The sequence below is a fragment of the Lactuca virosa genome, chromosome 4, assembly GCF_052849685.1.
Source record: "Lactuca virosa cultivar CGN04683 chromosome 4, Lactuca_virosa_CGN04683_v6, whole genome shotgun sequence".
In the NCBI taxonomy this organism is placed as follows: Eukaryota; Viridiplantae; Streptophyta; class Magnoliopsida; order Asterales; family Asteraceae; genus Lactuca; species Lactuca virosa.
In genome coordinates, this window is record NC_136429.1 from 240,966,812 (window position 1) to 240,981,470 (window position 14,659).

The 14,659-nt window shown below is 38.0% G+C and overlaps 1 long non-coding RNA gene across 1 annotated transcript; it reads left to right on the forward strand.

The window, feature by feature from the left end:
* Window positions 1-9,620: 9,620 nt before the first annotated feature.
* Window positions 9,621-11,374, forward strand: LOC145108681 (uncharacterized). The gene is made up of 3 exons (XR_013708473.1): window positions 9,621-9,685; window positions 10,565-10,659; window positions 11,286-11,374. It is a non-coding gene; the product is annotated as an uncharacterized LOC145108681 (long non-coding RNA).
* Window positions 11,375-14,659: the final 3,285 nt, after the last annotated feature.

Sequence of the window (14,659 nt, forward strand, 5' to 3'; positions counted from 1 at the left end):
TTATTTCTTTCTCAATTCAATAGTTGTACTCGTATACATAAGCACATGTGATTATATGTATCAAATCGCATATGATTTATATTGATAATATTCACGAGTCAATATTTTTTCTTATGTATTTAATCATATGTGATTGTATGTATTAATCACATATGATTAATGTGGAAAACGAAAAAATATTTAATCAAATGCGAAAATGAATATTGTGTACAGAAATCATATGTGACTAAATGTACAAGAATAACTATTGAACAAGAATGTGAAAATGAATATTGTCCATAATTAGATACATATAATCTCATGTAATTAAGCACACAAGAACAACAACTGAATCGAGAACGCGAAAATAAATATTTTCCACATAAATTCTATGTGATTAGATACATATAATCACATGTGATTATATGCATTTAATCACATATGATATATGTGGAAAATATTTATCTTTGTGTTCTCGATTCAATAGTTGTTCTTGTGTATATAATCATATGTGATTATATGTATCTAATCACATATGATTTATATAGACATCATTATTTTTTGTCCGTATAAATCATATGTGATTAGATACATATAATCACATATGATTATATGTATTTAATCACATATGATTACAGTGGACTAAGAACAATTATTGAATCGAGAATGTGACAATGAATCTCATCCACATAAATCATATATGATTGGATACATATAATCAAATGTGATTATATGTATTTAATCAGATATGATTTATGTATACAATATTTATTTTTGCGGCTTCGACCGAATAATTGCTTTTGTGTAATTAATCACATGTGATTATATGTATATAATCATATATAATTTGAGGTGGACAAGATGCATTTTTTCCTTCTCGATTCAATAGTTGTGCTCATGTACTTAATCACATACGATTATACCTATAATCACATTTGATAAAATACATGAGAACAACTATTGAATCGACAAAGCAAAAATGAATTATGTCCACATAAATCATATGTGATTAGATTCATATAATCACATGTGATTATATGTATTTAATCATATGTGATTTGATTCATATAATCACAAAGCAAAAATGAATTACCTCTACCACCCACACCCATCCACCACCCACCAAAACCACCACCCGTCACTATTGTAACATCCGCCTAAAATGGATTCGGGTCAACCCAACCCAATTGGAAATTTAATAAACCCTACTCAAGATTACTTGACGCTAATAGGATCAAAACCCATGCAATACGATATAACTTGACGTTAATAGCAACATAGTATTGTACAACGTTATAACTATAATCAAAGTAAATTATGATACCATATTAAAATAAAATCAAAGTATAATGCTCTAATTAAATTAAAAGAATCAAACTTGAATTCTCTAATTAAACTTCAAATCAAAGTAGATTGTTATAATCAAATAATAACCTATCTTTTATAAAACTCCATTTTTATAAACTTTACATTAAATTTTATAAAACTCTATTTTTTATAAACTTTACTTTAAATTTTATAAAACTCATATATTAATTATGTAAAAGATGCTTGTGTTAGTGGGAAATTATGAAGACCACCAAAAGCAAAAAGATTATTCCCATGGTCTCCCACTCACACCTCCCATCCACTTTCCTTTCCTTTTTCTCCCAACACATTATTCTCTTCACCACTTAAATCTTCTCTATTCTTTCTCTCACTCTCAATCTCGAAATTTCCTCCAAGAATACTCATATTCCATCCAAGAACAATCTATTATACTCAAATCTTCATCCCTCTTGAAGCATTCATCAAGGTATGTTGTTAAAAGTTTCAAATTCATACAAGAAACAAATTAAATCCACCAAAATATCTAAAACTCATTTTTTTCATAAACCTGATTTTTCTCAGAATACCATCAATAAAATAAGAAGTTTTGGAAATTTTCAGAAAATAACTTATTTTTATTGAATTATCATAATTATTTCAATAAAGTAGGGCAATAATTCACATAAAATACTTGTTGCATTCAATAAATTCTGAGAAAATTCTGGGATGACTTGTATACTGATTAAACATGATATATGAAGTTTCATGCATTTATATTACTGTTTACTATTATTTATGATTTTATTGATTAATTAATAATGAAATATATAAAAAATACTTCCCATAGTAACAAATATCTGAAACTTATACACTGGGCTCTACATCATGTTATAAAACTATGGTTAATTTTACAGATTTGTTGAGAATCATTTACTATTTTTCCCGAATTTTGTGTTGTTTAATCATTAAAATATTAAATAAATACTAAAACAGTTCAGAAAAATATACAAATTTTACAGTAATTCATATTGTATGAAATAATGATTTCCTAATAATTTCATAATTTTTCAATATTGTTTACTATTTAAAACTATTTTCCTAACTATTTAAGCATGTAAAAATGCATTTTAATGATTATTTCATATAAATAATTGTTAAAATCTATAAATAATTATAATTAGGCAAGTTATTATTTTAATAAGAAATTATTAAAATCTAGCCTAAATTGAAAATATAAATTAATTATGCAAAGTAAGTAATTCAATTTAAAATTCATTTAACAAATAAATACCTTAATATTATAATCAAAATGAATTATTGTTAATTCATCTAATATAAGAATACGTGTCTAATTATTTGTATTAATACTTCATTCTTGTTTAGCAGTTCCTAAACCAAAAACTATTAATTATATTAGGTTCTACGCCATTTTGACCCGAATCGTGTATCGTACGACACACGCATTTCGTTTTTGGACTAAAGTGAGTAATCTACCCCATACTTTATAATTTTCAATACTTTTGGGGTGTATCATGTGGTTCTAATATATTTCAACTTCATTTTATTGTTTTATCACAATTGAGACATTGTTGGGACATTTATACGTGAATCATTAATTGTATAACTATTGTTTGTTTACGCTACATGTACTTGTAGTGCATTATCATTTTTAGTCTAATCTCCATGACTATGCCCGTATTCTTGAGGTACGTTATGGACAATAATAGCGCTATTGGGTTGACCACCCCGCCTTGGGACGCTAAGGTGATTGATCACACGTGGTTGAGTGTGTATGATGATTAGACGCTCCATCCTATATATATTTATATATATACATATATATATATATATATATATATATATATATATATATATATATATATATATATATATATATATATATATATATAGGGTGAGGACTTATTGTTGTTGTTATCAATTGTTAATCAATTTTTGATTTATAAACATTTATCTCAAATACAATTGTTTGGCGACTTCAAAAGAAAACAAATTTCAAATTATAAATGTTTCAACTTCACAATTTTCTCTACTAAAATTTGATTACTCACCAACTCTCGTAGTTGACCTGTTTTTACCCATGGTGCAGATTTGAAGAATGAAGAATGATGAAAAATAGGTTGCGCCTTAGAAATCCACAAGACAATTTAAATTTGATGTAATAAATGTTGTTCGTATTTGGATATGTATTTGTATGTTGTGATTCTTGTTTGCATACTTAGTACTTAATTGAATCTAATCATATTATAACATAGTTGTCATGAGACTTTGAACAATATATCACGCCTTGATCGATTCCGACAAGGATCGGGGTGTGACAGATTGGTATCAGAGCCCTTGACTATAGGGAATTAGGTTAATTGCCTTGACCTAGTCTATAGCCTCTAGGGTCCTCTCGTATGCTAGTTTATAAAATGCACACACAACTGTATGCAATTCGCACTTAGAAAATCCTAGGAATACCTTTGTGTGTTAATTGCTCCCTTATGTGCATACGTATTACTCCTGACACTTATATGTGTGCATACACTTGTGAATATTCTCCACTTTCTTTGAAAATCACACACATACTCAAGTTGTTTAACAAAATGTATATACATATATGTATTCCTTAGAGCTCATAGGAAATTCAAAGTCATCCACTCTAGTTGGGTAGGATCATAGTAATGGACGCGTAGTAACTGGAAGGGGGAGGTGCCGGTAGCCCGAAAGTCCTGACTAGGTAAGCATTCGTATACATCCCAATCAACCGAGGGACCAGTTTGCTTATCTGGGGACCAAAGGCGAGAGTTCCCAAACCTATAGGCCAAAGCGCGTCATTCACATTACTTTTGAGCCATCAAAATACCCGACCTTATCAAACGTATCCGAAAGGATACACTCCAAAATGGCTAACTCATTGGACTATTAAGTTCCCTAATGGGCCTAGAAGTGGGAAAGAAATGTGAAAACTTAGTTTTGTGGGGGCCCACGCAAGTGCTACATGTTTCACATTTAGTAACCATGGAAAGCCCAAAAGGTGCCCAACACTCCTAACCATGGCCCAACAAGTGTTTTACAATTATTTTACCCAACAATGTCTAAAAAACTTTATTTCCATAATCAATTTACAAATAACTCACAAGTCCATATGCGTGTTTCTCGTAGATGGCATTACGACCCCCATACGCTGCTCGCAACAGCAGAAGGCTAGCTGCCCTGGTCGCCAAGGAGGTAGAAAACGTCATCCCAACAATTGCAACCCAACTTCATTCTCTTCAGCCACAAGCTCCAGCAACAACTCCTCGTTGCTCGTTTAAGCACTTTCGTAACTGCAATCCGCCTTACTTCAAAGGCACCGATGGTGCCACCGCACTCCTCACATGGATTGAAGAAATGGAGAGTACTTTCATCCATAGCGAGTGTCCTGAGGACCTGATGGTCCGTCATGCTACATGGTGCCTCCTAGGTCATGCTCTCACATGGTGGAACCTAGAAAAACGGGCAAAGGGAGAGGCTGTTGCCTTGGGAATGACCTGGTCAAAACTAAAAGAACGCATGATGGAGAAGTTCTGCCCTGACAGCGAATTGCAAACTCTCGAGGATGAATTCTGGAATCTGAAACAGGAGGGAGGCGACAACGCGACCTACACCAATAGATTCCATGATCTCTCGAGACTCCTACCTCACATGGTTCAACCTATGAAAACTGCAATACGCCGCTACATCAAAGGGTTACCACGCCAGATCCGTGATTCGGTGACCAGCAGCAGGCCATCTACCCTAGAATCTGCCATTGAAATAGCAGGTCAACTCAACGAGGACAATGTGAACGATGGTGTCCTCCCACGCAAGGGTTCAAAGGTGTCAACTGAAAAGTCGACCCCTGAGACCCCCCAAATTGTCAAGTCCGAGTCCTCCCACCGACATGACAAAAAGAAGCGGAAAAGTCATCACCACAACCATGCTGTTATTACCCCTGCTACTCCTATCACCCAAGTCACCCCACCAGCCCAACCAAATAAAAAGCCGTATACCGGACCTCACCCCCTCTGTAACCACTGTAACTATCACCATATGACCACTAGCCCGTGTCGCCTCTGTACGAATTGTGGTCGTTATGGCCACTTGGCGGAAACATGTCGTGCACCAAAAACTCAGCGACCACTCTATCTACCCTCAAATCAGCAAACACAAACCCGGTATCCAACTGGAACATGCTTCAACTGTGGTGACCCCACCCATTTCAAAAACGCGTGTCCTAGGCTAGTCAATATCATCAACACCCAAGCCCAGGCAAATCCAACAATGCAGGTTCCAGCTCCCAAAGGTCGAGCCTTTGTCATTACCGCAACCCAAGCAAAGACCGATAACAAGGTCGTAAATGGTACGTTTCTCATAAATAACTGCTACGCGTCAGTACTTTTTGATTCAGGTGCCGATAAAAGTTTTGTGTCTTTGGAATTTGAGCCCATACTTCACACACCTCGCACGATTCTTAATGAGTACTTTACCGTAGAAGTCGCCGATGGAAAATACGTTTCACTCAATGCAGTCATCCAAGATTGCACTTTCGATTTTTCCGGTCATAAATTTTCTGTCAATTTAGTTCCTATGGAACTTGGTAGCTTCGACATCATCGTAGGAATGGATTGGCTATCCCAAAACCATGCTGAAATAGTATGTTATGATAAGTTCATTCGTATTCCTCTCGCCGACGGTCAAAGTCTTCGTATTTATGGCGAGACTCATTCGAAAAAGCTTAGTCTTATGTCATGTACTCAAGCTCGATCATATCTACGAAAAGAATATATGGCTTTCTTAGCCCATGTGGTGGAAACAGAGGTCAAAAAAAAGAAGATCGAAGATATTCCGATAGTACGAGACTTTCCCGACGTCTTTCCTGATGATGTATCTGGACTCCCTCCAGTACGTGAGCTAGAGTTCCGCATCGAACTTGTTCCTGAGGCTACTCCCATAGCCAAGTCTCCATATCGGTTGGCTCCAACCGAGATGCAAGAATTGGCAAGTCAGCTCCAAGAACTAACCGATAAGGGATTTATCCGCCCTAGTACTTCACCCTGGGGAGCCCCGGTTCTCTTCATCAAAAAGAAAGATGGTTCGTTTCGTATGTGTATCGATTATCGGGAGTTAAATAAATTAACCATCAAGAACCGATATCCGTTACCTCGGATCGACGACCTTTTTGATCAGCTTCAAGGAGCTTCATGCTTCTCAAAAATTGACCTTCGCTCAGGTTATCACCAACTTCGAGTACGGGAAGAAGACATCCCCAAAACCGCTTTCCGAACCCGCTATGGTCATTACGAGTTCACCGTTATGCCTTTCGGCCTAACAAATGCCCCTGCCGTATTCATGGACTTGATGAATCGGGTATTTAAACCTTATCTTGACCATTTTGTTATCGTCTTTATTGATGACATCCTCATTTACTCCAAGACAAGGGCAGAGCATGAAAGACACCTTCGCCTAACTCTCCAAACGTTGCAAGGAAATCGGCTCTACGCCAAAATTTCGAAATGTGAGTTTTGGTTAAATGAGGTACAATTCCTTGGTCATATTGTAAGTGACAAGGGTATTTTAGTCGATCCCGCAAAAGTTGAAGCAGTCCAAAATTGGAAAGCCCCCCGTACCCCCAAGGAAATTCGGTCCTTCCTTGGTTTAGCCGGCTATTACCGGCGTTTCATTTCAAATTTCTCAAAGATTGCTTTACCGCTTACTTCTCTCACTTGCAAGGGTACACCATTTGATTGGGGACCCAAGCAGGAATACGCTTTCCAAACCCTTAAACAAAGTTTGTGTGACGCTCCGATTCTTACACTCCCTGAAGGATCCGAAGATTTCGTGGTATTCTGCGATGCCTCCAATCTCGGTCTAGGTTGTGTTTTGATGCAAAGGGGAAAGGTTATAGCTTACGCATCACGACAACTCAAAATCCACGAAAGGAATTATACGACTCATGATTTGGAGCTCGGTGCCGTGATTTTCGCTCTTAAAATTTGGAGGCATTACCTTTACGGCACTAAATGCGTAATTTTCACCGACCACAAGAGCTTGCAACATATTCTTAATCAAAAGGAACTCAATATGAGGCAAAGACGATGGGTCGAACTCCTAAATGATTACGAGTGTGAAATACGCTATCATCCGGGCAAGGCAAACGTCGTAGCCGACGCGTTAAGCCGAAAAGAACATGCCCATGCATTTCATCTAATATGTTCTCCTATCTTGTCCAATCTCAGCGACCGAATTCGAGGAGCCCAACACTCGGCAATTACCGAAAATGACATGCCCACGGGAATTGATGGGGAGTTGGAAACCAAATCTGATGGTATTTTCTATTATCAAGATCGCATCTGGATCCTAGATCGTGACAATCTTCACATATTCCTGATGGAAGAAATCCATAAAACCCGATATTCCATTCATCCGGGCACTGACAAGATGTATCATGGCCTGAGAACCAATTATTGGTGGTCGGGAATGAAAAAGGATATTGCTTTATTCGTGGCCAAATGTCTTACATGTTCCAGGGTCAAAGTAGAACATCAACGACCCTCCGGACTATTGGTCCAACCAGAAATCCCCAGGTGGAAATGGGAAGCGATCGCCATGGATTTCGTAACCAAACTTCCCCGTACCACAAAAGGACACGACAGCATTTGGATAATCATTGACCGTTTGACCAAATCCGCTCATTTCCTTCCCATCCGGGAAAATTTCAAAGTCGAAAAACTTGCTCGGATTTACATCAACGAGATAGTTAGTCGGCATGGCATTCCTCTCAGCATCATTTCAGATCGTGATGGGAGATTTCTCTCACGGTTTTGGCAATCACTTCAAACAGCCATGGGAACCCGCCTCGATCTCAGTACCGCCTATCATCCTCAGACCGATGGTCAATCTGAGAGGACAATTCAAACACTCGAAGATATGTTGAGGGCGTGTGTCTTGGATTTCGGAGGAAACTGGGACTCTCATTTACCGTTGGTGGAATTCTCCTATAATAACAGTTATCATTCTAGCATCAAGATGCCACCATTTGAGGCATTGTATGGCCGTAAATGCCGATCTCCTATTTGCTGGCATGAAATCGGTGAGTCCCACGTGATTCGCGCAACAGTGGATTCTCCAATCGTTGGTCCTGAGCTTATCCAGGAAACAACCGACAAAATCACCCAGATTTGCGATAACCTTCTCACATCTCGTAGCCGACAAAAGAGTTATGCCGATAAGCGACGCAAACCGCTTGAATTTACCGTAGGTGACATGGTCATGTTAAAAGTGTCCCCATGGAAAGGTGTGGTTCGATTTGGACGCAAGGGTAAATTAGCACCACGCTACGTAGGCCCGTTTAAGATCATAAAAAGGATCGGACCAGTAGCCTACGAGTTGGATCTACCAACAGAGCTTAAGAAAGTTCACCCAGTATTTCATATAGCCAACCTCAAGAAGTGTTTAGCAGACGAGAATCTTCATGTTCCTCTCGAGGATATCCAAATCGACGAGACAATGCAATTTACCGAGAAACCCTTGGAAATTGCCGACCGAAAGGAAAAGCAACTCAAAAGAAGTCGCATTCCCCTGGTTAAGGTCAGGTGGCAGTCGGCACGTGGACCTGAGTATACATGGGAGCGTGAGGATCATATGCGTACCAAATACCCACAACTTTTCTCTTAAGGTACTCTCTTCTTAAATTTCGGGACGAAATTTCCTAAAGTAGGGGAGACTGTGACATCCGCCTAAAATGGATTCGGGTCAACCCAACCCAATTGGAAATTTAATAAACCCTACTCAAGATTACTTGACGCTAATAGGATCAAAACCCATGCAATACGATATAACTTGACGTTAATAGCAACATAGTATTGTACAACGTTATAACTATAATCAAAGTAAATTATGATACCATATTAAAATAAAATCAAAGTATAATGCTCTAATTAAATTAAAAGAATCAAACTTGAATTCTCTAATTAAACTTCAAATCAAAGTAGATTGTTATAATCAAATAATAACCTATCTTTTATAAAACTCCATTTTTATAAACTTTACATTAAATTTTATAAAACTCTATTTTTTATAAACTTTACTTTAAATTTTATAAAACTCATATATTAATTATGTAAAAGATGCTTGTGTTAGTGGGAAATTATGAAGACCACCAAAAGCAAAAAGATTATTCCCATGGTCTCCCACTCACACCTCCCATCCACTTTCCTTTCCTTTTTCTCCCAACACATTATTCTCTTCACCACTTAAATCTTCTCTATTCTTTCTCTCACTCTCAATCTCAAAATTTCCTCCAAGAATACTCATATTCCATCCAAGAACAATCTATTATACTCAAATCTTCATCCCTCTTGAAGCATTCATCAAGGTATGTTGTTAAAAGTTTCAAATTCATACAAGAAACAAATTAAATCCACCAAAATATCTAAAACTCATTTTTTTCATAAACCTGATTTTTCTCAGAATACCATCAATAAAATAAGAAGTTTTGGAAATTTTCAGAAAATAACTTATTTTTATTGAATTATCATAATTATTTCAATAAAGTAGGGCAATAATTCACATAAACTACTTGTTGCATTCAATAAATTCTGAGAAAATTCTGGGATGACTTGTATACTGATTAAACATGATATATGAAGTTTCATGCATTTATATTACTGTTTACTATTATTTATGATTTTATTGATTAATTAATAATGAAATATATAAAAAATACTTCCCATAGTAACAAATATCTGAAACTTATACACTGGGCTCTACATCATGTTATAAAACTATGGTTAATTTTACAGATTTGTTGAGAATCATTTACTATTTTTCCCGAATTTTGTGTTGTTTAATCATTAAAATATTAAATAAATACTAAAACAGTTCAGAAAAATATACAAATTTTACAGTAATTCATATTGTATGAAATAATGATTTCCTAATAATTTCATAATTTTTCAATACTGTTTACTATTTAAAACTATTTTCCTAAGTATTTAAGCATGTAAAAATGCATTTTAATGATTATTTCATATAAATAATTATAATTAGGCAAGTTATTATTTTAATAAGAAATTATTAAAATCTAGCCTAAATTGAAAATATAAATTAATTATGCAAAGTAAGTAATTCAATTTAAAATTCATTTAACAAATAAATACCTTAATATTATAATCAAAATGAATTATTGTTAATTCATCTAATATAAGAATACGTGTCTAATTATTTGTATTAATACTTCATTCTTGTTTAGCAGTTCCTAAACCAAAAACTATTAATTATATTAGGTTCTACGCCATTTTGACCCGAATCGTCTATCGTACGACACACGCATTTCGTTTTTGGACTAAAGTGAGTAATCTACCCCATACTTTATAATTTTCAATACTTTTGGGGTGTATCATGTGGTTCTAATATATTTCAACTTCATTTTATTGTTTTATCACAATTGAGACATTGTTGGGACATTTATACGTGAATCATTAATTGTATAACTATTGTTTGTTTACGCTACATGTACTTGTAGTGCATTATCATTTTTAGTCTAATCTCCATGACTATGCCCGTATTCTTGAGGTACGTTATGGACAATAATAGCGCTATTGGGTTGACCACCCCGCCTTGGGACGCTAAGGTGATTGATCACACGTGGTTGAGTGTGTATGATGATTAGACGCTCCATCCTATATATATATATATATATATATATATATATATATATATATATATATATATATATATATATATATATATATATATATATATATATATATATATATAGGGTGAGGACTTATTGTTGTTGTTATCAATTGTTAATCAATTTTTGATTTATAAACATTTATCTCAAATACAATTGTTTGGCGACTTCAAAAGAAAACAAATTTCAAATTATAAATGTTTCAACTTCACAATTTTCTCTACTAAAATTTGATTACTCACCAACTCTCGTAGTTGACCTGTTTTTACCCATGGTGTAGATTTGAAGAATGAAGAATGATGAAAAATAGGTTGCGCCTTAGAAATCCACAAGACAATTTAAATTTGATGTAATAAATGTTGTTCGTATTTGGATATGTATTTGTATGTTGTGATTCTTGTTTGCATACTTAGTACTTAATTTAATCTAATCATATTATAACATAGTTGTCATGAGACTTTGAACAATATATCACGCCTTGATCGATTCCGACAAGGATCGGGGTGTGACAACTATCACCCACCCACCACCACCCATCACCACACACCACCACCACCAATCACCACCACCCTGCCTCCACCACCCACCGCCACCACCCCCACCCCCACCTATAAAGATTTGTTATTGTATTTTTGATTCATTAGGTTTTCTCTTGTATATAATCACATGTGATTATATGTATCGAGTCACATGTGATTATATGTATCAAATCATATATGATTTATATGTTATTAAATACATATAATCACATATGATTAAATACACGTGAAAAACTAGTGAATCGTGAATGCAAAAATGAATATTGTCCACGTAAATCATATGTGATTAGATACATATAACTACACGTGATTATATGTATTTAATAAAATATTATTTACGTGGGCCGTATTTATTTTCGTGTTTTCGAATTAATAATTGGCATCGTGTATTAAATCACATGTGATTATATGTATTTAATCACATATGATTTACATGGATAATATTTTTTTTCACGTGTTAATTCAATAGTTGTTCTTGTGTATTTAATCACATGTGATTATATATATTTAATCACATATGATTCGTATGGAAAATATTTATTCTTGCGTCGATTCAATATTTGTTCTAATATATTTAATCACATGTGATGCGACCTGGCTCCGAACCACTTGTCGTAAGAGGGATTCGCCGGTCCTTAAGCCTGAGAAGTCACACAAGGAAGAAACACGTCACCCATTTTTCGGGAGGAGGTCCCGGAAAGACGCTCTGACGGTCAAGTTAGTATGCTGAAGGTTATAGTGGAGGTATAAGACTAGAGAAGAAATGACTTGCCTTACCGAGACCAAGGTGAGGCCCTTTTATAGTGGAGATCTTCCTCGGTCTGTACTAGGGACCAGTACTGCAATCCCGACAGGATCAGTCGCTCTTATTGGGAAGTCCTGCTCCACATTCGTGTTCAGCCCAGTGATTGGTCCAGGCGATTGTGCTCTGTCTGGACGCTTTGTCGCCTGGAGCCGTTGTCTCTGCGCTGTGGCTAAAAGACAATATTATGGCGAGGGCGAGCCTTATGTGCGATCGCCTCACGGGAGTCCGGGGTCGCTGAGTCGGCTCCCCATCGGAGACGCTTTGTCGAGGCTCGCCTGCCTCGGGCCCGCTCTAAGGGGCGCGTCATCAATTCCCCCAGTCCAATAGTCGTAGCGTATGCTACCTAGCTATGATGTTCTGGACTTAACTATTGGTACACGTGTCGTTGTCTCACTCAGTTGTCGCTTCGTTTCCGGCGATGTGACGTTTCGACGTGCGCGCGGCGGTTACGTCATGTGTCAGAGATTTTCGCAGACCCCGCCTTTTTTCCTTTTATTGCTCTTCAAACGGTTTCCTCTTTCATTTCTCCTTCTGCCTTTTCAACCTCCTCTCTCTTTTTCTCTCTACTTTCCGCCATGGCTATCGCTCAAGGTTCAACCCCTAGTTCTTATGAGTTCATCACACTTCAAGAGGTGTATGGTCTCACTCCGGCTGATGGGGTGGAATTTCCTGTCCCCGACTCTTTGATTACTCGACCTCCTCCTGGGAAGGTGGGTGTTTACCTGAAGACTTTTGACGCTGGTCTTCGTATTCCGTTGACCGACTTTCAGGAGGAGATACTCCGCTGTTGTGGGTGTAGCGTGCAGATGTTGACTCCCGACGCTGTTCACAAGGTGGTGGCTTTCGAAATGATATGTCGTGCTAACGGCATCATGCCCGATTATTTCGTCTTCAAGTATTTCTTCCAGTTTGCTGCCACCAATGACAAATATACTTTCTCCGCCCGTCGGGGGGGGGGTGGGGGGGGGGCATAATCTTGTTATTGACAGTAAGCCTCCCAAGAATTGGCAAGACCGGTGGCTGTGGGTTAACCAGGAGTTGCTCGGCGGTGAGCATCCCCGGGCGACGATGCCTTCAGACACTATTCCCAAGCTGTTTCCGCATAAGCAGGCAACTGCAGATCTCCTGCGTTCTCTTCAGGTGGATGTTGACGTGATATCGGAGGTGATTCTTGCTGGTGTCGGAATGAGCCTTAATTGTCGGTCCCGGGGGGAGATGCATGTGTTCTACACCATCTCAAAGGGTAAGTTGTTCTCACCTTTCTTCTTTCTTTCTCCTTCTTCCTTTCTCCTTCTCTCCCCCCTCTTTTTTTTCTTTTCATATATGTTTTGCTTAACAGGTATCGAATGCTCCGTTTCTATGGATTCTGTACTACGGGGTCGCTACCAGGGTAAGCTGTTGCACCGTGCAGTGCCTCTATATGAGACTTTGCCTCCCCCCGCCGCTTGTCTGCTGTTATCCCGGTATCTCCTCAGCCCGTAGGTAGTTCGACCGCATCGGAGAGCCGCCCTGGTTCGCACACTATTGTTACTCCTGCGACTGCATCTCCTGGTCCTACTGGGTCGGCTGCTGATGATGTGGTGGATATTAAGGTTGGGATAGTGACCAACGCCCGCCGGATTTCCGGAAAAAAGAAGGTCGTGCAAGCGATGAGCGGACCAGCGCCCGAGGGTAGTTCAGGACCCATTAGGCGGCGGGTGATGTAGTGTCGCGGTCTTCTGCGCTTGTTATCTTCTCCTTCCTCCGATCCAGGGGATGTGTTGCTGATACCCGATGATGATGTTCAACAGTCTGAGGGTATTGAGAGGGTGTCTCATCAGCCCCTTGTTCCGATTCCTGTGAGTGTTGGTGTTAATCCTCCGTCTCCAAGAAGTAGTCCGGAGCGGTTGTTTCAGGGGTCTGCCCCCATTATTCCTGTGTTTATCCCAGGATGGAGTTTGCAACCCGATTCTCGGTTGTCTGTGCGCTCCGCTGCTTTAGATTTTACCCGCCATGCTCTCCCTCCAGCCACCCTGGATGACATGGATTCCATGAGCAATGCCGTTTTGGACTACAACCTTGCATACGCCGTTGCGCAGGCTATGACATACTTAGCCGCCGGGTCTCGTTGTGTGCAACGGTTTGACGATTTGGAAAGTGTGCATTCTTCCCTGGTCGAGAGTGAAGCTAGCTTGAGGAGTAGGGTGGCGGACTTAAGTGCTATGGTTGTTCGGCTGGAGGATGAGAACAAGTCTTTGGTTTCGGGGAAGTCGGTGTTGGAGGATGTTCGTGGTGTTTTGGAGGGTCAAGGGAGTCTTTGACCCAGGCGAA